This window comes from Arvicanthis niloticus, chromosome 3 (assembly GCF_011762505.2).
Source record: "Arvicanthis niloticus isolate mArvNil1 chromosome 3, mArvNil1.pat.X, whole genome shotgun sequence".
Classification (NCBI taxonomy): Eukaryota; Metazoa; Chordata; class Mammalia; order Rodentia; family Muridae; genus Arvicanthis; species Arvicanthis niloticus.
In genome coordinates, this window is record NC_047660.1 from 26452868 (window position 1) to 26476107 (window position 23240).

Consider the following 23240-nt stretch of genomic DNA (forward strand, 5'->3'; position numbering starts at 1 on the left):
CTTTGGCAATATGTTATCTGTTAGAATAAATAATAATTATTTTGAATAGTAATAATCTTTCTTTTCTTGTGTATATTAGGGTCACGTATTCTTAGATAATTTCTTTAAAAATAAGAAATTGAAATGATTTCCTCTATATTTGTTTTACTTTTATAATTTATTTAATTTTAAAGAAATTTTTATTAATCATTTTATTTGTTTACATCTCAAATGATATCCCCCTTCCTGGTTACCCCTTCACCAACCCCCTCATCCCATCCCCCATCTGCCTTCTCTCCATTGCCTCTAAGAAGGTGCTCCTCTACCCATTTACCCAAATAATTACAATTTCCCATGTCATGCCTTTCTTCAAATACTCCTATATAACCCCCCTCCCTCTCCTTCAAATTCATGCACTCTTCTTTAACTAAATAAATCCTTTGGTTTTAAAAAAAGTAATATGTTATTTGATTTATTCCTAGGGCCTATGTTCTACTTGTTCATGGATTTTGAGTCTGTTAAAAATAAGTACCAGGCATGAGTTTCATCTTGTGGACTGGGTATTTTATTTAGTCAGAGAATACTGGATAACTCTTATAATATTCATACAACTATTCTGCCAGTGAACGTGTCTTGCCAAGCCTGTCATTTCTATAACTCACAGGGCACACAGCTGGATAAGCTTCATTACTTTTCTTATTTGGTACAATACATAAAATCTTCCAGCATAATAAAGCTACCCCATAGGAAGGAAGGTTGCAGACCTGAACTAGTTGTATGTCTCTGTATCCTGTGACTCCAGTTTGTGGTGTCTGGTTATTACATTCAGGAAGATAATCAAGATTGATGAAGTAGCTTGAAATATTTAAAAAAAAAAATCTATGAGACCCTACCTATGGGACAACCAACATTTTGAAAACAGGTAACCAATACTTAGAACTGGACTTTTATTTGAAATCCTATGGTGCATGAGAGAGGAGATATATATATATTTATATAATATATAAAATTATATATATAATTTATATTATATATTATATAAATTATATTATATTATATAAACTTCCATATATGTATATATACATATATGGAATATATATATATATATATATATATATATATATATATATGTGGAAGTTTCCACAAAAGGACTTTACTGCCAGTCATAGCTCCCTATGTTCCTTCCTGCACTCTGCTTTCCCATTTGTTACACTGTTTCCCATTTGTTACAATTTTCTGAGGAACTGCCAGACTGAGTTCCAGAGTGGTTGTAACGGCTTGCAATCCCACCAACAATGGAGGAGTGTTCCTCTTTCTCCACATCCTCGCCAGCATCTACTATCACCTGAGTTTTTGATCTTAGCCATTCTGGCAGGTGTGATGTGGTATTTCAGGGTTGTTTTGATTTGTACTTCCCTGATGACTAAGGATAAAGTGCTTCTTGGCCATTCGAGTTTACTCAGTTGAGAATTCTTTGTTTGGCTCTGTACTGCATTTTTAATAGGGTTATTTGGTTGTCTGGAGTCTAATTTCTTGAGTTCTTTGTATATATTGGATATTAGCTCTCTATGGGATGTAGGTTTGGTAATGATCTTTCATAGCAGCCTTATTTATAATAGCCAGAAGCTGCAAAAAACCCAGATGTCCTTCAACAGAGGAACGGATACAAAATGTGTGGTACATTTACACAATGGAGTATTACTCAGCTATTAAAAATAATGAATTTGAGAAATTCTTAGGTAAATGGATGGAACTAGAAGATATAATCCTGAGTGAGGTAACCCAATTACAAAAGAACACACATGGTATTTACTCACTGATAAGCAGATGTTAGCCCAAAAGCTTGAAATAGCCAAGACTCAACTCACAGACCACATGAAGCTTGTGAAGAAGGAAAACCAAGTGTGGGTGCCTCCGTCTTACTTAGAAGGAGTAACAAGATATTCAAGGGAGCAAATAGTCCCACAAAGAGTGGGACAGAAAATGTAAAAGAAGCCATCTGGAGACCATTCCTCCTGGGTATCCATCCCATGTGCAGTCACCAAAGGTAGAGGCTGATGTGGATGTCAGGAAGTGCATGCTTAAAGGAGCCTGACATAGCTGTCTCCTTAGTGGTCTGCCAAAGACTGACATATTCAGAGGCAGATGCTCACAGCTAACCACTGATCTGATCAAGGGTTTCCCAATGGAGAAGTTAGAGCAAGGACTTAAGGAGCTGAAAAGGTTTGTGGCCTCATGAAGAGAGACACAATACCAACCAACCAGAGCACCCCAGGGTCTAAACCACCAGTCTGGAAGCACATAGAGAGGGACCCATGACTCCATCTGTATATGTAGGGGAGGATAGCCTTGTTGGGCATAGGTAGGAGAGGAGATCCTTAGTCCCATGAAGGCTGAACACTGAGTCAGTGGAAATTAGAGGGTGGGGAGGTGGTATTGGGGGGGTGGTTTGGAGCACATCCTCATAGAAGCAGGAGGAGGGGGGATGGGATAGGATGTTCTTGGGTGGTGGGCTGATTGGGGTAAGGGGGATATAATCTAAAGTGTAAGTATAATATCCAATAACAAAAATACAGGAAAAAAATTTAAGTGAACCTTAAAAAAATAAAATAAAATAAAATACCCTGCATAAAACTTCTACATTGAAAGACAGAATTTCAGGCCACAGTCCAGAATAAACTTTTTATTGCTTTGGAAAAAAAGATTATAAATCAAGATGCAATGTTATAACATCTACACATGAGAGAGAAGTGGGATTATGTGGTTTGGTCCTTTGTAGACAGGTTACTTTACCAGTATACCACCGATTAATACTTCTCTCAAGATTCTGTAGAGAAGCTTTTTTTTTGAAGTAGTGATTAACAGAGCAACACATGAGTCAATATTCAGGCAAAAAAATGTTGCAGTAAATCAACCCAAATATGACTGGTCAAAAAACCCACAACTCAATAATTATGAATATATTCTGCAAGCCTATATTGGGCACATTAATCACTTCACTATGAGACCCTTATAACTTGTGGGTTTTCTAAGCTACATGCTTGTCCTTCTACATCCTGCTTTCCCATCATCCTCCTCCTTTGTCCTCTGTTGTCTTCTCTCTCTCCTCTCTCCTCCTGCTCTCTTCCTACCAATCTTTATTTCTCCACCTCCTCTTCTTCTGCCCAATCACTGGCTCCAACCTTTATTTTATAAATTAAGGTGGGCAGAAGCTTCACTAGAAATCACCTATGTAATGATTCTCTCCTCCTCTGCAGCCCTTCCCAGGAAATGGGAATTAATAACAAAATACAAGGCCGAGGCTATCCACAACACAAAGAGATAGCAATACTCAGCTTATATACAAACTACAAGCTAAGGTAGTTTTTGAAACATCAAAGGTAGTGGGGTATAAGGGACATACTTAGAAAATGGTGCCCAGTCCAGCTTGTTCCCAGGTAGCCACCATGTTCCTCAGCTGCTCCTCAGCCTTGGCACCCACAAGACAGAGCATGGGTGATGGCACTGCCAATCCACCATACTGCATCCACAAAGCTCAGCTCTACCCCAGATAATATCTGCCATTCTTACAGTACCAATGAGACTCTTAAAGCTTAATGATTATCTAAAGGATTTATATATTTAGAAATGCTCAATCAACAAGATGCCCACACAATTAGAGTTGTTACCCAATATCTAACCTTTTGATAGAAGTTGCTACCCAGGACCACTTTTGACCCATCTGTGGTTCTCCATGGCTGATAGCCTCCTTCTTCTCCTCCTTCTCTTCTCTTTCTCCCCTTTATTTCCTCTTTTCCTCCCCTCCTCTTCTTCTCTTTCTCTCCCAACTTCACCTCCCCTTCTACTGCCTAATCACTGAGCTCCACTTCGAATACAATGTAGCAGAATAAGTATCCTGCTACAAGTGGGACTGCATGAAAATCTGTTATATGAATATATAATATAATGTCCCCAAGCAATAAAATAAAACAATGGAAGAACTAGTTGCTTCAATTAATAGGAGACTGTACAGCCAGCAATATTTTCAAATAAAGGAATTACATTATAAATAAACAAACAAATGAATGAACATATGATGAATGAATAAGTGCTATTGTATAGAAAATAGTGTCACCTTTCTTTAAATCGTTACTGCTTTTTTTTTTAGTAAATTGCATATATTTTCTCTCATACAATTATAATTTTATGAGTAGATTTTCTCCTTACCTAACACTTAGATGTAAGGATATTTATTCAGTTGCATATATACTTAATTTTAAATCTGATTTACATAATTGTTTTTATTCATGGAAACAATGACTTTTCTGTATACATGGTTTGTAAGTCAAATGTTTAACTTAGTGTTCTGAACTTGGAATTATAATGATTGTTGTCCTACTTTTATAGATTTATAAAAAAAATTTATCTTTTTCAAATTGTATTTTCTATTTTTCTATAATTCTATAAATCATCAAGATGGGTTTTTTTTCTATTCTGACTAAATTTCAACACAACCTTTGTTATTTGAGAGTTCTACAGATATTCACAAACATATTTATTTTTTATTTGTCTTTCATATATATATGAAATATATGGGCATATATTTATAAATATGGTTCATTTTTAAGTTCCTTATACTCTTTTAAAAATTATCTTATCTATATATATGCCCAAGACATAAAGCATACTTTGCTGCTTTTATCTTTTGAAAAGCCCAACAGTGTCATATGGTATGGATCACCAACTCTTACAGGCTGAGCTCTGCTCTGCATAATGTATAAGTTCAAATACTAAAATTAAATAATTCAAATGTCATAGTCCTTTATTAAAATATATCATTACTGTTGGTCTTAATTAAATTAATATATTTATATAAAGAAATTTGTTCATAAGCAAGTGCTTAAGAAATGTCTTTTGAGAGCATAAAGACACTCATGATCAAACCACAGAGAGAACTCTCAGAAGAATTTAATCTGGCACTGTTACTCCATAGCACTGGTTTTGTATTTTTCTATTAAAAAGCAGATATAATAAGAACAGACAAGCTAAGAACCTATGCTTTTAAGCATGTGGAAAAAATAGAAAGGAAATGAGCAAAAACTCAAGATTTTTCAATAGCTACCCTAGCTGGTAGTTTTTATATAAGTTAATATACTCAGACATTGCAGTATTTCTCCTCAACAAACATCTTGAGGGTATAAACTCAAGTTTCCTTTGAAAAACACTGCTGACTAGGCACTAAATGTCACCTAGTGGACTTCCATGCTGTGAAAGAATACATAAAATACATGGTGTTACTGAAGCTATATTAAAGGTCAAGGCTTGTTCATAATATTGTATTGTTAATGTTCTATAGAGGAACAAAACTGATATAATGAATATTTATCTATCTATCACCTATTATATATGATATATATTATATATGTATATATGTATGTATGTGTAAATATATGATACATTTTATAATGGCTTACATATGATACACCAGCCACTCTATCTACCAACAGAATGTCTAAAAATATAGTGGTTGTTTTGTCCTAGAAACTGATATTTCCACTGATCTTCAGTATATTCTAAACTCTGAAGAATTAGACCCCAATGCCTATGAAGGAATGGACATCACTTGAGGGCAGCCAACAAAGTGCAAAAGCTTTCTTTTTCTGTTTCTTTTAAATAATATATGGCTAATATTAAATGTGGATCTGTATAAGAAAAGACCCAGATTAAAGCTAGTCTTGCCACTTCAACTGATTGTGAATTAATATAATTTCTTTACAGGATTACCTATAGTTAATTCCAGTTTTAGTCAAGGTGACACCAAAAATAGCCATGAAAAATTTACATAATTTATTTAATAGGTTACATAAACAGCAATTAACTTTTCCTATGATAAAAGCTTACTAGAATGTCTAAATTAAAAAAGCAGTTTCTTTGTATTCTGTGTAAATTGTCTTGCTCTTATGTAAATATTTTTATTTTTACTTATCCCTTTGAAAGACCTCCTTTATCTCTCAACAGTCATCAGTTACTTGTAGGTACTTGTCTAGGAATATGATTTAATGTGACTGTTTTCCTTTTTCATTAACATTTCTCTTTATATGTCTACTGTTTGGATCTTGTTTGTGCATTATTTTCATTCATTTTGGTCAGTGACTACTCACATGCTAACATCCTTTTGAAAATTTTAATTTACTTAAATTCTAGTCATTGCCCCCTCTCACTGACCCCCCATAATTGTGAACATATTTTTCATTACTCTTCATTGTAACAGATAACACAGCAAAGTCTAGAGAACAGAGTAGACTCAGAAACTAAATATACATTCTTCCTACCAAGCAAATTAAAAGCTAGACAATCAATCTGGGTACCATGGAGTATGATCATAATACTCAGGACAGACACTGTGTTTTTCGATTTCATTGTTTAACTTTTATTTTCCTCAGACAGAATCTAACAGAACTTCTACTTCCAGAATGACTTACTGAAGCTATATGCCATTGTTGTTACACAAGTGTTCATCAAAGTTTACACTTATTTAATGCTTACTCTCTATAGTATTATCATGTTAATCTATTAATAGTCTTATCTTCATACTAAAATAATATTCTTCCTTCTTTATTTACTTCAAACCCATATATATCTGCTGGTATATTTATTAAAGAACTTATTTTATTATAGCTCATTGTCATGATTTGCTTGTCATTTCAGATTGCACAGATTTTTGTAATAATTCACATGAATATTCAAACAAACTATATTGTGTTACTGTAAAAATATAAGATTTATTTTTCAGTCATCATTTACAGAATGGCTAAAAAGCAAAAGCATCTCTTTTTCAAATAATATAACTTATATAAAATTTCACAATTGAATGTCTAAAAATCACACAATTTTTCTCAAGAAATATCTCCAGTATCATTTACATTTACATGTAGAAATATTTACAGAGCCAGCTGTGGTGGTACACGCTGGTAGAACTTTTTGATGGAGGTAGAGGTGGGAGGATTGTGAGTTTGAAGCCAGCCTTAGCCACTACACATTCAAGAAGAAAGAAAGAAAGAAAGAAAGAAAGAAAGAAAGAAAGAAAGAAAGGAAGGAAGGAAGGAAGGAAGAAAGAAAGAGAGAGAAAGAAAAATGAAAGAAAGAAAGAAAGAAAGAAAGAAAGAAAGAAAGAAAGAAAGAAAGAAAGAAAGAAAGATAGATTCGGAGAACCTGCCTACATGCCGCACATCTTACAGAGTTACCCAATAGGCATTGTTGAAAAAGAGTAGGATTCTATTTTCTTTAATTATGTTTTTGTAAGATTAGAGAAAAAATTGATTCTATATGTCTGATTTTATTCTTCTTAGCATTCAATACTATGTCATTAATAAATTGTCATTTGAGCCAACAGTAAGTGTTTTTCAAAATAAAAGTAACAAATTCATTAATGTTTCCAATCATTTATTCCAAAATGAGTGTCCTTTTTAAATCATTTTTAAGGATTCTGTTCATCGCTTTAAGGCCAGATAACAATCATTAGCATTTATTGACCTTTTGCAGTAGTAATTTAATCTTTGGGGGAACAAAGTTGATTAATCACAGCTTGACATATTGAAATTTGGCATAATTCTTCCTGAAAGTGCTTATAGGGCAGCAAGTTCTAGGGCATTTAGTGTAATAACTAAGCACACATTGCAAGTAAATCGTTTTTTTAAAAAAAGTTTTCCAGAAATTAAGAACATTCCTTTATGTAGATTCAATCCTGAAACTTTTTGAACACATCGAGTTATACATAACATATATTTATTTCTACTACAATCAGAAACAATAGACAAAAAGCTTGAATTGAAGAAAAGGTAACTGTAAAGTAAGAACAAATACTCAAAGGACTGTGTGTCAATTAGTGTGAAACATTATAAAGTATGATAGATGTTCTCCTTATCTTACTTATGACATTATGTGCAAAAATTATTACAGTAAAAAGTGTCTTTTCCAAGTTCTTAGAAAAGTAATCAATGGAATATGATAAATTTTAGTTTGGATTTGATGCAAATGCAAAGGACAGATCTTGATATTTGTTTGTGGATTAGACCAGAAACTGTAAGATTCTTACACTTTGTCAATTCAACAAAATTCTGAAATGACAGTCTTTATTGTCTTTACTGTGACAAAATAAATGTCTCCTATGTAACACATAAGCAAAAATTTGTTTCACCTGTCTTTGAAGGGTGGGCAGTCTAAAATCAACATTCACTGCTTAGGAAAGGACTTGTATATGACAAGGAAGCAAGCTCAAAAGGTTCCAACTTTAGTCATTACATAATTTTTATTTACTAATTTCACTCATATAAAGTCAATACTTATGACTGTGAATGTATTATCTTCTAAAGACCACACTTCTTTATATCACATTATTTGAAATTCAATTCCATTCATTTTGTAGTAGCCACAAGCACCACCATAAATCTGAAATTCTTTTTATATTGTAAACCTAGGCCAATCATTAATTCTATAGGTTTGTTGCTATGATGAGTAGCAGCTTGCAAAAGCCAATTATACTTTTACAGCTTTAAGAGGTAGAGAATATATTTAGTTGGCAACTACTAAACATTTCAAAAATTAGCCATTGCTAAGATTAAATTTTATTTCTTGAGCTTAAACTAAAGTGAATAGTTTTTTCACTTCTCACTGATAGTCTAACAAAATTTTTGTGTCTAAATTTTCTTGAAGTAACAAAACTTACTAATATAGAAATCTGGGCTTCATAACCTGGACATCAAGGATAGAAAAGACAAATAAACCCATCATTCTTTTTTTTGTCTGGGATGTTGCCATTCACTAGAGAGTGACATGGCATTATTTTCAACACCTGTAATTCAATTTAACACACACTCCGAATCACCTGAGAAGAGGAAATCTAAGTGAGGAATTTCCTTGATCAGATTCGCCATGTCTGTGAGGTAATTTCTCCATTACTAATTGATGTTATAGGTCCACCATCCCATGATGGTGGTACTATAAGACAGTGGTACTTTTAGGGAGAGAGGTCTGAACTGTATAAGAAAGTATGGTAGTTTAAATAGGAATGTCTCCAATAGATTCATGTAATTGAATGCTTGGCCCATAGAAAATGCACTATTAGAATGCAATGATGTCCTTTTGAAGTATGTGTGGCCCTGTTGGAAGTGTGTCACTGTGGATGTAGGATTTGAAGATACTCACACTCTACTCAGTATAGTATACAGTGTATCACACAGTCCCCTTCTGCTGCCTGTAGTTCAAGATGTAGAACACCCAGACTTGCCCAGCACTTTGTCTGCCTGGAGCTGCTATGTTTCCCACCATGATGGTAATGGGCCAAGCCTCTGAAACTATAAGCCAACCCCAATTAAATGCTGCCTTTTTATAATAGTTGCCATGGTCATAGTGTCTCTTCATATCAGTGGATCAATGGAAACCCTAATTGAGACAGAAAGTTAGCTGACCATGTTAGAAAAGCAAGCCAACAAGCTGCTTTCTATTTCAAGTTCCTGCCTTGATTTATTGCCATGAGTACCCTGATATTAAAATAAAAAAAAAAAAGTACAATTTAACGAACGCTTTATCTCAAGTTACTTTTGATCATAGACTTTATCAAAGCAACAGAAAACAAATTAAAATTCCGGAGAAAAGACCTCTACAATAAAACTTTATAGTGAAGTTCTATCTAAACTGGTAGATTATGACTTGTAATAATTTTACTTATCTGTGATTTACCTATCTTGAATTTCTGTTATCCATGCTCAACTTCAGTTTGGAAACATTATGTGGAAATTTACAAAAGTAAAAACCTTGTAAAACAAATTTAATACAATGCTTCTAAATAGTGTGCTGGTATCACTTACTGTTGCATCTGGCCTTGATGTATCCATGATGTATTAAATACTTTTCTCATGTCACTTAGTTGCTAATTAAGTATTAGGCAAATTGCTCCAGAAGTACAGTGTTTCTAGGCTTCAGTGCCCAGTTTTATATGATTATTAATCAGAAGCATAGATGTGGAAATAATCTACTGAGAGCTATTCAGTGAGGACACTTAGGTGGACTTGAGTGACAGTCAAAGCACACTGTACACATGATCCCAACAAGCTCCTTCTACCTAGTATGTAAAACATCTGTATGCACGTTTTGTTGTTGCTGTTGTGTAATTTTTGAAATTGTATGTTAATTACATTTCTCTTTTCACCAAATCCCTTCCTTCTCCTTCAAACTCACAGCCTCTTTTGTCACCAAAACTTATTATATGCATATATAATTGCATATAATATATGCTTCCAAATCTGAATTGAGACCATTTAATGTGACTTGTACACACATTTTCAGGGCAGGCTATTTGTCTCTGATGAAGAAATTGGTGTGTTCTTTTCTAGGGAGGAGCATCTTTTACTAATATTATTAATCATTTTATTAGTTTACATTTCAAAAGCTATCTCCCTTCCTGATTTCTCCTCCACCCCCCCCATCCCATCCCCCTTTCCCTTTGCCTCTATGAGGGTGCTTGGGAGAACCATCTTTTCTGCTCCTCACTTTATTAACCTGCTTGTAACTGTTTGTGTAAGGTTGAGACCTCATGGGCATTGATATCCTCCTCAGGTTTTGGTGGCCTTGTAATTTCTCATATTACTAAGATACAGTCTCACAGAATCTCTCCATTTAATGTCCTCAGCTAAAGCATCCTCAGACCCCATTTCTCATTTGACCATTTTTCATGGGTTCCAAAAATCAAACTTTTTGACCAAGGATATGTTGGAACAGTATACATTAAATGCAACATAATATTTTCTTTACTTTCAAAGACAAAGAAAAAAAAGTTTGTAGAAATGGATATAAAACTAGCAAAAGAAATACATTTTTAGACTCAACCCCCCACCCAAATGAGTTTCAGAGAATTTGAAAAGTGTCAAGTTTTGTGTCCTGGTCTATGGAACTGAGAGTAAATTCATCTGATTACATGAAGAGTAGATTGAAAAATGTCCAAATTTGTAATGATGAATGTTGTAATATTTTTAATTTTTTTATATAATAAATAAGACAAACTCCAAATCATGAGAAGACATCATTAATTTTTAATGTTATATGCTATTTATAACTATCCCATATTCATGTGCCCAGTGAGCAAAGTTATTTAATTCATAGTAGCTTTGACAGATCACCATTCTACTGTCAGAAAACATTAAAATTCTGGCTGTGCTCATACATATTTTCAACAAAGCAGAGACCAAAGGATTGTGGTGAGATTTTGGCTAATCTGGAATATATATGCCATATCTCTGTTATACACAAAATATCTCAGATAAAGACACAGGTTGAGGGAGGAACACTATAAGTGGTTGCTTTCTTTCAGGCAGAAACTTTTTTTTTTTAATTTTTAGATGAACTAATAAAGCCTTAATTTTTAAAAGATACATGATGTAAAATGTATATCTGCCATAATTATCTTTTAGAAATATAGTACCAATAGAGAAAATAAATCATAATTGAGTGGTTGAATTCCTGGGATATTATTGATAAGTTATTGGTGACCCAAGAACAGAAAACACTGGCCTAACTAATGGCATTTGTTTGCATGATCAAAACCAAAAATAAATCTAGGGGCCAGAAAGATGGCTCAACAGATAAGAGCACTGCTCTTCCAGAAGTTTTAGGATCAAGCTCTGTAACTCCAGTTCCAGAGGTGAAAAGCATTCTCTTAGATATGCATGCAAGGAAAATAGACACATAAAATTAATTAAATAATTAATTAAAATAATAAAATGAATCTGTAATTAAAAGTAAAATAGAAAATAAGGGGAAATGATTCAACCACTTAAGTGATTCCTATACAAGGGAATCTAAATTTGAATTCCTAGCACATAAAACCAAAGGATAGTGGTGGACTTCTATATCTTGGCACAAGTGAAGGAATAAACAAATAGACTCCTGGAATTCACTGACAAGCAAAACTAACTGAAGTGCTGAATTCCTGTTTAAGGAAGAGAGATCGTGATTGAGTGAACACCTAGTGAAGAAGACACCAAAATTTCCCTTTGACTTCTGTAGGCTCATACATAAAAAGTGAATAGAAACTGTCATGATGTGTACACATCCACCCGAACCTATGAACATGTCACACATACAAGACTTTAGCGGAGACTCAACACAGTTGAGATATGGATCCTGAAGTGGTCACCTCCTATAGCCAGGCAGCAAACCCAGTGGATCAATAGGGATACCAAATAGCCCACAGAGAGAGGTGGGCTGGAGAGAGCTGGGACTGAGTAGGGAAATCAGGGGATGGGGCATCTCTCAGACTAGCTAGAGGCCTGGAATTGGGGAGCATTCATGGAGTATTTTGGGGTGACCCTAGCTAAGATTCCTACCACAGAGGAATACAGAGACTAAAGTAGCCACCTCCTAAAGCAGGGCAGGACATCTGGAGGAGGAAGAATGACATCAGTACACTCAGAACTTCAACACAAAATTGGGCTTGCCTACACGATGTGTAGAGAGAGGATGAAGATGGAACAGAGACCGAGGAAACAGCCAGTTTATTGACCTAGTTAGAGATCCCTCCCATGTGAAAGAGCCAACTCCTGACATTCGCTTTTTAATATGTGAAGGATAAAGACATTTATGGAACATTAAATATGGCAATAATTATTGTTAGTTTTGGACAGTCAAAAGAGACTATAAGCTGCAATATGTCCTTATGACTAAGAAGTTTATCGTTTGTGGCTTTTACCATTGTTCGTGTACGTTTTCTATCTTCCTCACTCTAAGCAGTGAGTACTTTCCCCAAAACTTATTAGCATATGCATCTCTTGTACTTAGCAGACCTTCATAGAATTGACCTTTGTGACCTTGAAATTTAACGTATTAGAGGAGGATGGGAAAAGTACATTCCCCCAAATAAATATTCTTTAACAAGACTGTTTTATTCTAACAACAAAATTTCATGTTTGAGTGCAGAATTTAGCACCATTGATACGTACTTGCAAAGTGTGGGTAGCTTATCTACAGCTAGCTTGTTTGATTGGTCTATAGAGAACACAGATGCATCGAGAAAATTTGCAGTCAGGAAAATTAATGTATCCCCTGGTATGAAACTATCCATCTGCTACAAGTTCTTTTCTGTATTCTTTAAGGAAAATACCAGATGTGATTTGATTCAATCTACCAGGAAACAGCAATATATCCCCATTTTCCTACGTCTGCATTATATCAATCTCATGTTGAAAGCTCTAATTAATCCACAGGGCTCTTGATGATGTCGCTAGTTCATAATAGAGCATATTGGCCTATGACATTTATAAGTGGGAAAGAAGAAGCAGGTTCTCTCAAATATTTGGTATTCCATATGTATTCAGCAGGCTATGAGGCTAGCTTTGTAACAATTCTAGAATCTCCATCCTAAGCAAATTTTCCAAGCAGAGTGTATGCATGTGAGAAAAAGAGAAAATGAAGAAAGTGAAACATATAATGAATGAAACAGTGTGGGAGTTTTTAGAGCCAAAGAGCCTTTAGTATCATTTATTTTATATATATAAAAAATATATGTGATATTAATAAATATCTTTATATGTTAATAAATATTATACATATACATGTATTTTTTATGTGTATGTATATATGCTGATCATAGTCTCCTCTTCTCCCAGTTTCTTCTTCTCACCTCCAATTCCCCAATCCTCCTCTCCCTTTATCCTCAGGAAAGGGAAAGCTTCCCATGGATATCAACCCACCTTGACATATAAAGTCACAGTAAGACTAGCTGTCCCAGTAATCCACCCCCCCCCCCATCAATTAACTGGAATTTTCTCTCCCCTTGTTCTCTCCCTTTGTTCTCCACACATTTAATCACGCTTGTTCCCCTCCCCTCCCCTTTCCCCACCCAACTTACTCCCACCTAACTTACTCCCTTCATCCACAATTGTTTGAGATTTGTTCTAAATCTTTGATTTGATCAGGAATCAGCATGCCCAGACGCTGAAGGTACTTGTTACCAATTGGGTTTTAAATCTATCAATAAAGATGCTAATGGCCAATGGCTAAGCACAGAGATGTACAGTTAGAATTGCAGAAAAGGAGCAGAATCACCATAACTTGGAGTAGAAGGATACCACTGGCCCCTTCCCAGATTGGGCTAAAAGTATCACGGGAAGGTTTAGAAGTGCCCAGCCCTTTGAGGTAGCCAAGGCATTTTAAAAATAAGATTTTGTGTGTGTGTGTGTGTGTGTGTGTGTGTGTGTTTCATCCATGGATCCAAAAATAGCTCCTTGGCCTACGGGCATAAGCGATACATTGGGATCACAAAATGGTCAAGCCAAAACTCATTGCTACTCATTGTGTATTTTATTTCCCTAACTCAATGAGATTCAGGCATCCTCCTTTTGTTACACAATTTTTTACAGACCATGAAAGAAAAGTGCTTCAAAAAAAAATTCCTGGGCAGCTAAAGCAATCCTGAATAATAAAAATCTTTTGGAAGTATCACCATTCCTGACCTCCAGCTTTGCTACAGAGCAATAGTAATAAAAACTGCATGATATAGGAATAAAAACAGTGGATATTAATAAGAAACCACAGGGTAACCATACTACAATCCACATACCCTCCCCAAATCATTGTCAATACCAAACATTGTAGTTTCTCACAAAACTAAAAATACATTTCTTGTAAGAACTAGCTGTACTACAATGCCATTTTATTCGGAGGACGCTAATTCAACATATCGCAGACACACTAGCATGGTTAATCCTTATTGCTGTATTGGTAACTACAGGAAAGTTTTTAAAAATTGACAACTGTTAGCATGGTTATTCATAATAAAAATGAATAAAAAATACTTTTTAAACAAAATTTTAACTCCTTATTCTATTTACTTCACAAATGTTGCCTCCTTCCAGTCCCTTATACCTCCACCCCTTTGAGAGTGTGGCCACCTTGGGCATGCCCCTTTCCTCAGGCATCATATCTCTATAGGATTAAGTACATCATCTCCCACCAAGGCTAGACAAGGCAGTTCTCTGCTACTTATGTGCTACGGGCCTGAAAACAGTCTCTGTATGCTCTTTGGTTGGTGGCTTAGTCTCTGGGAGCTCCCAGGGGTCCAGGTTAGTTGACAGAGTTGATGTGGTTGCCATTCCTTTCAGTTTCTTTATTTTTTCCCCTTCTCTTCCATAGAGGTCCCCAACCTCAATCTAATGGTTGGCTGTACCTGCATCTATCTCAATCAGCTGCTCCTGGTAGAGCCTCTCAGGGAACAGCTCCTGTCTGCAAGCACAACATAGCATCAGTAATAATGACAGGGTTTGGTGCACACCCATGGGATGGATCACAGGTTGTGCCTGCCACTGGTTAGCCAATCCTTCCTTTTCTGATACATTAGTCGCTGCATTTCCTTTAGACAGGAACAATTCTGGGTCGAATATTTCGAAGGTAGGTTTGTGTCCTCATCCCACCATTGGGGTCCATGTCTATCTACTGGAGGGGGTCTCTTTGGCTTCCATCTCCCCACTATTGGGACTTTTAGTTAAGGTCATCAACATTGATTAATATATCAAATGAAAGTTTGTTCAGCTATTAAAACAAATACAATTGTGTTACTTACAGGCAAAATGCATCCAATGGAGTTTATAATTTTAGGTGAGCTAATTAGGATTCAGAAAGAGAAATATTATATATATTTTCTCACTTCTGGATGTGAGATTTAATACAAAGACATAAAATTATGTATATACATATGATATAATAGTAAATTCAAAACTGAAGAATAAAATTGGAAATGGAATTCATGAAAGAAGGAAGAATAGTCATGGATAAAGGAAATACATGCAGAGTACATTTTATTTACATGTATGTAAGTGTTCTTCTGAAACTCATTACTATATACAATGAATATATGCAAATAAAATTATTACTCTAAGGAAAACATTGTTTTCAATAAATGAATGCATTTTAATGAAGTGTTAATTTATTCTAACATAAAGTGAGAATAAGCCATGACAGAAACTCATTAAGGATTCTTCAGGGAGGAAAAAGAAACTATACAAAATAGCACAGTTTATGTTAAAATTAAAATATATTCAATTTAGAAAGAGTTTAAAAATTACTTTGTTTCAGTAGCAAGGTCCTCTAAATTAAATGTTCCCATCTACAGTTTCTTTATTATGACAGTGATTAGTAAGTAATGCCAGGGTAATAAATACATAAATCCTGGACAAAGATCATGGCTGTCTTGTTAACCTCTTGTCTCTCAGAGGTGATACAGAATTATTAGTGTTACTTAGAAATTTAGACAAAAATAGCTGTTACATAAAAAGAATGTATAAGATTAATATTTATTTATTCATTTTCATTCTAGTAAACTTTTTTCTTAATACATTTTATCTATGCTCCAGGTACTGAAACTTTATGAAAATTTCTTTAAAAATTATGAATATCTGTTTTTTATTGGATATTTTATTTACATTTCAGATGCCATCCCCTTTCCCCATTTCCCCTCCCTAGAAAACCCCTATTCCATGCCCCCTTTTCCTTTTTGCTTTTATATAATTTTTAAATGTTAATCAAAGGCTTTATAAGTTTGGTAATGCTCAGTCAGAAGTGTAACCCAATACCCAACCTAGATATATAAACTATCTATGACTGGTGGAGACATGTGAACATCTGCCTTCATGCCCCTATCCCCCATCTCTTTCTCTCTCTCATCACCTAGCTTCTCCTCTCCATCATCTTCTCCTCTTCTTACTCCATCTCTTCCTCTCGGTACTCCTTTCCCCTTAGCTCCTCCTACATATCACCCTTCCTGTTAAAATAAAACTTTTCTCTCAAAATACAATTAAAGCATAATTATGCCTATTTGTACCAGTGAGGTACAAGATAGTCCTAATACCCAGTCCATCATTTTGTTGACTAACCAGAACCTCTGTCATCTCTCCTAACTAAAACACTTAGTTTTGAACCTGGCTTATTTCTTGGCTTTAGAATGAATGTCAGCTGAAAACCATCTACTCAGATCTTTTCTCTCAAAGTAAATAGCCAGGATTGGCTATGAGACTATAGGTCTTCAACCCCATCAGAAATCCAGAATGACTGAGTTAACTGAAATTATGGGAAGCACTAAGCATAGCTTCTAAAACTTAGCCAATTTATAGAGACCACTGAACACCTGGTAAGCCCCTATACTACCGAACATTGGAGCATCAAATCTTCAGCCTTCTGGCCCAGAATCATCTGACAGACCTTAGTGATGCAGAATTATTAAGGGCTGATTACTCTGTCTAGGCAGATATAATCAGTCTACTATTCTGCAAGTGTGTCCTTTTCTGGACAGTAATTTGTCTGTAGATGGAAAGAGGCAATTCTTGCCTACTGGCTGTCTCCCCACAACTGGAGTAACTCCAAGGATGCTCAATTTCTTCTTAGAACCCAAGACAGGAAGCTGTCAGGAGCAGACAGGTCTCTAATCAAAATGAACATTAAAAAAAATATATATGCAGGGACACGGGATGCCCAAGGCAAATTGTCTCTCCCTTGTAACTATCTTTTAAAATGAGCATCAAAACAAAGCTGAATGTTTATAAGGTATAATATTGCACATCCTTTTCCTATTTCCCTCAATGTATGAGCTTTGCCTCACAATTTCACAGGGAATATGATGTTTTCTAACATCATGGTACTTTCAACCATCTTTTGTTTGCCTATGACTGTTTATTCCACACATTGGTATTAAAGTCTGGCTGTTAAACAAAAACAAAAAAATGTATGAATATCTGAAAAGATTTTATGGTCATTTTTCTTTTTATTTTATTTTTGATTTTTGTTAGGGTTCTCTAGAGGAACAGACTCATAAATATATGTATGTATGTATGCATATATATATGCATGTATATTCACAGGCATGTATAATATTAATAATGTAATTAATTAATATTGAATAATTATCAACATATTCAAAACAAAAGTTGATAGTTTTTGACACTCAATCAAAACCACTGTCATTGCCTTTTTGCCATTTTTTCTCTTAATGGATTCTTATTTTGTTTTAACCAGAAAGTGTGCATAACAAAGGGTTCTAACCCTCCATACTTTAGAATGTTTTCAAATTAAAAAAAAAATTTCAAATTTTTCAAATTCAAAAAAATCACTTACATAATGAATAATAAAAATAATCAAGTAATAATAAAGAATAAAAATAATAAATAAATACAGGAAATTGTGATGCATACTGATACATCTCAAAATTTGTCTCAAAAACTGCCAGTAACACAGAAACACAACCTGATTACTATTTTTCTCAGTAGAAGGTGTAAAGAGACAAATGACACCACTAGAAAGGAACTTCCAAAAACATTGCAAACTAGTGAGAAAGCTGATTGTATATTTGCAGTCCTAATAAAGATCAGTGAATTGTAAGTATGAGGCCAGCTTAGGAAACATAGTGAGACTGTCAACCAGAAAATGTTACAAATTTTTCATGTTGAATTATGTAATAGGGATTTTTTCTTTTACACTATTATTGGAACTGACAATTAGTTTCCTCATGCAATATGGTTAATAAGGTCTGAATGCTGAAAAGAAACTGTTTTGTGCATTGCCTTTGTGTGGTTCAGTATACTTTCAGACTATTTTTACTGATTGTCTTAATATATCAACTTTATTCTTTTCTTTTTTCTTTTTGAAAATATCATCAATTTGTTTTTCTTTACCTCTAAAAGAAATTCCCTTGTTATTTGGTAGCACACGTCCATTATCCAGCCAAAGCAGATGAATCTTGCAAGAAGATAGTGAATTAACTTGAGCCTCTTTATTTGGCAACTTCATCTATAACTATTTTTAGTGAATATTAATTTGCATTCTCTGTACTATATTGTCTGTAACACAGTGTCACAATTTAGGTTACAGTGTTTATAATCTGTATTCCATCCCACAAAATAATACATGGGCCAGTTAAATTAATAATAGTTTGGTTGTAAGGAGAGAGTAAAATGTATTACCTACTCTGTACTTATAGATAAGCATCTGTAGGTCAGAGACTAAGAAATGAATTTTAGTGAAAGTTAGCATCATTCTATCTCAGTGTGATGGATAGGATAGGTTTGCATTGCTAGGGATTGCTAGAGGATTGCAAAAAAAAGGAAAAGTATATTGTTGCCTATCTTAGAGTTTAACTGCTGTGAACATATACCATGACCAAGGCAACTCTTTTTTTTTTTTTTATTAGATATTTTATTTACACTTCAGATGGCATCCCTATCCCCATTCCCCCCCACCCCCCTTAGGAAATCCCTATCCCATGCCCCCTTTTCCTTTTTGCATTTATACATTTTTTTAAAATAATGTTAATCATAGGCTTTATAAGTTTGGTATTGTTCAATCAGAGGTGTAACCCACTGACCAACCTAGATATAACAACTATCTTTGACTGTTGGAGATACATGAATATCTGCCTCCCTGTCTCCCCCCTCTTTCTCTTTCATCACCTAGCTTCTACTCTCCTTCCTCTTCTCCTCTTCTTACTCCTTTTCTTCCGCTCAGTACTCCTCCTACCTTAGCTCCTCCTACACATCACCCTTCCTGTTAAAATGAAACTTTTCTCTCAAAATACAATTAGAGCATAATTATGCCAATTTGTACCAGTGAGGTACAGGATAGTCCTAATACCCAGTTCATCCTTTTGTTGACTGACCAGCTCCTCTGTCATCTATTCTAACTAAAACATTTAGTTCTGAACCTGGCTTTAGGATGAATGTCAGCTGACGACCATCCACTCAAATCTTTTCTCTTAAGGTCAATAGCTATATGTTTTCAAACCCGTCTGAAATCCAGAATGACTGAGTTAACTATAATTGTGGGAAGCACAAATCATAGTTTCTAAAACTTAGCCAATTTATAGAGACCTCTGAACACCTGGACACTCGCTCTACTTCAAAACATTGGAGCATCTGTTCTTCTGCCTTCTGGCCCAGGATCATCAGACAGACCTTAGTGCTGCAGAATTATTAAGGGCTGATTACTCTGTCTAGGCAGATATAATCAGTAGACTATTCTGCAAATGTGTCCTTTTCTGGACAGTAATTTGTCTGTAGAAGGAAAGTGGCAATTCTTGCCTAGTGGCTGTCTCACCACAGCTGGAGTAACTCCAAGGATGCTCAATTTCTTCTTAGAATTCAATATAGGAAGCTGTCCGGAGCAGACAGACCTCTAATGAAAATGAACAATAATACTGAAATGTTTGTCATGTCAATTCTAAGGATTTCTGATGTTTTGAAAACCAGCTATCCATGTAAGGTAATCTGGACTGTTGCCTGTTAACTCCACTCAGCTATTTCTAAATAAAACATAGAGAACACCCTTATAATAAACTCCAAGTCATGAATTTGCTATAGTCCCTTAACTCACAGGCCGACCATCTCAAATCCATTAAAAAACGCTAAGGAAGGACTGGGTCTAAGCTTTGTATTTCTAAATGTGTTATACTGGTACAATGCCTATGAGAGTAACAATATTCATCTCACTCTTATATCACTAAGAAGCTCATGCCAATGAAAACCTTAAAATTTGTAAACAAAGTAAATTGGTGCCATTTAAGAATTTATATCTTCATCTTGATATTAATTATACAGATTTCTACTGATAGGTTATGGCTATGCAATAAACCCTAGCTAATCCTCTCTATTCTGACAAAACCACTACTTTTCCCTAGAGAGACAGCCCAACATTTACCACCTTAGTCCCCAAGCCCAGGGAATAGGGGCACTGACTCATCATTAGCTTCTTCAAGCTGATTATGGGCGTTGAGATATTAGAAGAGGAGTGGGGGGAGAGCAAATTGACAATCCTCTGATGCTGTGTCTTTGCTGCCTCCAGATGGAATTCCCGGACCTCAGAGGTTTGAGCAGGTCTGCCCAGCTTGCTTGTTGAGTAGATATCTCAAGGCTGCTCATTCTGCAATATACAATTCTCAAAACAAATTTTAGTATCAAGATAGTTTTTTGTTGTTGTTGTTAAAGAGGGCTGACATTTTATTAAGAACGTTGGTTCTAACCGCTTTTCTATTTTTTCCCCTCTTTTATTGGATATAATATTTACATTTCAAATTTTATCCCCTTACCATATTTTCCCCATCACCCAGGAACCCCTTATCCCATCCCCCCTCCTCCTGCTTCTATGAAGGTGTTTATCCACCTGCCCCCAGCCCCCTCCCCACCCTCAGATTCCCACCCCCTCAGTGCTCAGCCTTCAGGGTACCAATGACCTTGTCTCCCACCTATGCCCAACAAGGCCATCCTCCCCTACATATACAGCTGGAGTCATGTGTCTCTCCATATGTGCTCCTAGGCTGGTGGTTTAGACCCTGGGGAGCTCTGGCTGGTTGGTATTGTTGCTCTCCTCATGGGACTACCAGCCCTTAAGGTTCCTTCAATTTACTCTCTAACTCCTCCATTGGGAACCTTTGATCAGATTAATGGATAGCTGTGGATATCTGTCTCTGGGTATGTCCGACTCTGGGGGACCTCTAAGGAGACAGCCTTATCAGGCTGCTGTCAACTTTCCCATCCTGACATCCCTATCAGCGTCTATTTTTGGTGACTGCTCATGGAATGAATACCCAGATGGAATGGTCTCTCTACAACCCCTCCCCCCTTCAGATTCTGTCCCACACTTTGTCTCCGTATTTGCTCCCTTGGGTATTTAGTTACTCCTTCTCCAAGGCAACTCTTATACGGACAACATTTAGTTAGAGCTAGCTTACAGGTTCAGAAGTTCAAGGCAACATTCAGGCAGGCTTAGTATAGGAAGAGCTGAGAGTTCTACATCTTCATCTGAAGGCTGCTGGCAGAATACTGGCTTCCACGCAGCTAGGATGAGACTCTTAAAGCCCACACCCACAGTGACCCACCTACCCCAAAAAGCAAACAACTACTGCAACAGGGCCACACCTTTTAATAGTGCCACTCTCTGGGCCAAGCATATACAAATTATCACGTTGCCATGACCCTTTCTACCTATGGGAAGAAAACACAGGAATTAGTAGACCTTTTTTTTTTTTTTTTTAATATTTAAGAGTGTGCTAATGCAATTTATTAACTAAGCAGCCTGACAGGTCCTATATTTTTAAGTACCTTAATATAGCAGTCTGCAGTTATTCTAGAAACATGAGCAAGGTGCCCTGTGTTACGGGATTTCTGTTCATAAAATTCTTGCCTCTATCTCTACCTTCGTTTGCTTTATACCCAGATCCTTCTCTCACTTTCAGAGGTTCAAGCATTGGAAGAAGGTCATAACTCACTTCCTTTGAATTTTGAGCATGGTGAGAGACAGTCGGTGGCATTCTCATTACTGTTGTTATTTTGAAGACTATTTCTATTTATTTAAGTAATCATCCTCAAATTTATAAGAAAATATGTAGTATATCAGATATAAAACATATTTTTAAAATAGTTTTATTTTTTAATGTGTCAAATATTTTCTAAGTTTAAAAGTAAGATAGGTGGTAAATGAAAACTTATTTTTGTAGTAAGGTCATTTTAGACATTTAAAAAGGGACAATCTTTATTTCTTTCTTCCTTTCTCTTTCATTCTTTCCTTTTTCTTTATTTTTAAATTTTACTCATTTATTAATTAGTTTATTAATTAATTAATTAATTAATTAATTAATTAATTTAAATCCCAAATATTGCCCACTCTCCTCGACCCTATCCCATGCCCCCTTCTCTTTTTCTCTGAGAGGGTGGAGCTTTCCGGGGCAACCCCCACCCTGATGCATCAAGTGTCTGGCAGAATTAGGTACATCTCCTTCCACTGAGGCCAAACAAGGCAACCTTGTTGGTGAATTGATTATACAGTCAGGCTACAACTCTGAGGACAGTCCCAACTCCAGTTGTTGGGTGACCCACATGGCAACTGAGATCCACAGCTAGTATTTGTGCCAGGGGGCTCACAGTCCAGGCCATGTATGTTCTTTGTTTGGTCACTCAGGCTCTGAATTCTCCCAGATCTTACATGTTGACTGTTAGTCTTCCTGTAGAGTTCCTGTCCGCTTCAGGGACTTCAGTCCTTCCCCCAATCCTTCCATAAGATTCCCTGAGCTCCCTTCAATGTTTGGCTATACATTTGTTTCTGTTTCAGTCAGATGCTGTGTAAAGTAACTCAGAGTTATGCTAGTCTCCTATCACACATGTCATTTGGGGACTGGGTTATCTCACTTAGGATATTTTCCAGTTCCATGTATTTTCCTAAAATATATGATGCCCTTGTTTTTAATAGCTGAAAAGTAT